Genomic DNA, 3,570 nt, shown 5'->3' on the forward strand with positions numbered 1-3,570 from the left:
CCGCACGCAACCACCCCGGCGCCGGCCACAACGCCCGCACACCCGCGCCAGCCTTCCCCGGCTGAGCCCCGCCGTGGCCTCCGTCGGCCGCCCCGCTGGATCCAGCGGCACCGCGCGGGTCCGTTCCCTCGGGCATGCGCCCGTGAGCCCCTGCGCCCGAACGCCCATCGCCCGTTAAGGCCCTGGGCCACTTACATGCGGGCCCCAGCGCCCAGAACGTTTTATAAAATAAAAGAGTTAAAAATAATAATAATAATAATAATAATAATAATAATAATAAATCAATATTAAATAATAAAAATAATTAATTAATTAACTTAATTAATTCTGATTAACTTAGCTAATTAAGATTAATTAATCTGATGACTAATTAACCTAATTAACTACTGTTAATTAGCTAACAGAGTATGACAGTGGGGCCCACCCCCCTATTATTACTAATTAGGTTAATTAAAATGTTTAATTAAATATGTGTCACTGACCAGTGGGACCCACTGGTCAAGTTGACCAGTCAACTCTGTTGACTGCTGACATCAGCATGACATCATGCTGATGTCATTATTCCATTTTCGAATTAATTTAAATAACTAATTAAATTCTAGAAATTAATAAAATCTTTAGAAAATCATATCTTTTAATCCGTAACTCGGATTAAAATACTTTCTACATGAAAGTTGCTCAGAACGGCGAGACGATTCCGGATACGCAGCCCGTTCGTCCACCACACACCCCTAACATATCAAACTCGCAACTTTCCCCCCCTCCGGTTCCTTTGCCCGAAAACGCGAAACTCCGGGAATACTTTCCCGGATGTTTCCCCCCTTCGTCGGTATCACTTACTACCGCGTTCGGGCACACCGATCACCGCGTATTGCCTTGTTATATTTTGTGATGCTTTGTTTGCTCTGTATTCATTATTTCTTCCCCCTCTTCTCTCCGGTAGACTACGAGGCCGACGCTGCTGCTGACCAGTTCGACTACGGAGTTGACGACCTCTCTCTCTTGTCTGAGCAACCAGGCAAGCCCCCCCTTTGATCACCAGATATCGCCTATTCTCCTCTATACTGCTTGCATTAGAGTAGTGTAGCATGTTACTGCTTTCGTTAATCCTATTCTAATGCATAGCCTGACATTGTCGCTACATCTGTTGATACCTTACCTGCAATCCTAAATGCTTAGTATAGGATGCTAGTTTATCATCATTGGCCCTACATTCTTGTCAGTCTGCCTTGCTATACTATCGGGCCGTGATCACTTGGGAGGTGATCACGGGTATATACTATACATACATACATACTATACAGATGGTGACTAAAGTCGGGTCAGCTCATTGAGTACCCGCAAGTGATTCTGACGAGGGGGCTGAAAGGACAGGTGGCTCCATCCCGGTAGAGGTGGGCCTGGGTTCCCAACGGCCCTCGACTGTTACTTTGTGGCGGAGCGACAGGGCAGGTTGAGACCACCTAGGAGACAGGTGGGCCTGGCCCTGTTCGGCGTTCGCGGATACTTAACACGCTTAACGAGATCTTGGTATTTGATCTGAGTCGGCTACGAGCCTATACGCACTAACCATCTACGTGGGAGTAGTTATGGGTATCCCGACGTCGTGGTATCAGCCGAAGCACTTCAGACGTCAGCGACGGAGCGGCGCGCGCCGGATTGGACTGGAACGCCTGCTAGGCTAGGTCTGCTTCCGGCCGCCCACGCAACGTGCAGGTGTGCTCAGGGCGATGGGCCCAGACCCCTGCGCGCTTAGGTTTAGACCGGCGTGCTGGCCTCTCTGTTGTGCCTAGGTGGGGCTGCGACGTGTTGATCTTCCGCGGCCGGGCATGACCCAGGAAAGTGTGTCCGGCCAAATGGGATCAAGCGTGTTGGGTAATGTGGTGCACCCCTGCAGGGAAGTTAATCTATTCGAATAGCCGTGATCTTCGGTAACAGGACGACTTGGAGTTGTACCTTGACCTTATGACAACAAGAACCGGATGCTTAATAAAACACACCCTTCCAAGTGCCAGATACAACCGGTGGTCGCTCTCTCTCAGGGTTACGTGGGGAGGATCGCCGGGTAGGATTATGCTATGCGATGCTACTTGGAGATGCTACTTGGAGGACTTCAATCTACTCTCTTCTGCATGCTGCAAGACGGAGGCTGCCAGAAGCGTAGTCTTCGATAGGACTAGCTATCCCCCTCTTATTCTGGCATTCTGTAGTTCAGTCCACCGATATGGCCTCCTTATACATATACCCATGCATATGTAGTGTAGTTCCTTGTTTGCGAGTACTTTGGATGAGTACTCACGGTTGCTTTCTTCCCCCCTTTCCCCCTTTCCTTTCTTTCTGGTTGTCGCAACCAGATGCTGGAGTCCAGGAGCCAGACGCCACCTTCGACGACGACTCCTACTACGCTGGAGGTGCCTACTACTACGTGCAGCCCGCTGACGATGACCAGGAGTAGTTAGGAGGATCCCAGGCAGGAGGCCTGCGCCTCTTTCGATCTGTATCCCAGTTTGTGCTAGCCTTCTTAAGGCAACTTGTTTAACTTATGTCTGTACTCAGATATTGTTGCTTCCGCTGACTCGTCTATGATCGAGCACTTGTATTCGAGCCCTCGAGGCCCCTGGCTTGTATTATGATGCTTGCATGACTTATGTTATTTGTAGAGTTGTGTTGTGATATCTTCCCGTGAGTCCCTGATCTTGATCGTACACATTTGCGTGCATGATTAGTGTACGATTGAATCGGGGGCGTCACAAGTTGGTATCAGAGCCGACTGCCTGTAGGAATCCCCTTCCAACTCCTCGGCCGAAGTTGAGTCTAGCCATTGCAAAACTTTTACTAACTTGGCTGTGTGCCTTACGGGCCCACGTCGCCATTGGGTGGTATTAGGATCTTTTATTCCTCGACCTATACTCTGGGACTCTTATTTCTCTTCTATTCGGGTTAAATGATTTTTGCTAAATCTAACATTAGGATCTCATTATCACTTTCACCCGGAGAGCCCCTTATTAATGATGATCGTCTGCGGCACGTGAAGACCCTGAAGATACTCTCCGTTGTTAACCCGAGAACTTATGTTCATCGCATTTGCAATTCCCCTTCCACCGTCAACCCTTATGGGTAACTACTTACAGTTGTTATTCTTATATCATCCCCAGTTGGTCTTGTTATTACAAGATACCCTGAAAAACTCGTCGTGGTTTCGATAATCCCTTGAGCTTACTGCATTGTTGTTCTTGTCACTTGAATACCCCTACGGTTAATTCTCGCATTTATAGAATATCCGCTCATCCCCCAGTTGTTTATGTGTTACACAAAAGTCTTCGAAATACCACCCGATATTCCAAAAATCCTCAGCAACCTATTGCTCTGGAATTTCTTGTTTACTTTCATTATGATTGATCCCACAAGTATAGAAATCTTATTGACATTCCTTGTCATTATCATTTTGAGTCTGTTGACTCAATATGTTGCGAATGCACGTAATCATCAGTTGATCCTTTTAAATTATCTCTCCGGCTCAGACGTCTTTCAAACATGAGCTGGTTCTCGACCAAACTATCTGTCGTCGAT

The sequence above is a fragment of the Triticum aestivum genome, chromosome 3B (assembly GCF_018294505.1).
Source record: "Triticum aestivum cultivar Chinese Spring chromosome 3B, IWGSC CS RefSeq v2.1, whole genome shotgun sequence".
Classification (NCBI taxonomy): Eukaryota; Viridiplantae; Streptophyta; class Magnoliopsida; order Poales; family Poaceae; genus Triticum; species Triticum aestivum.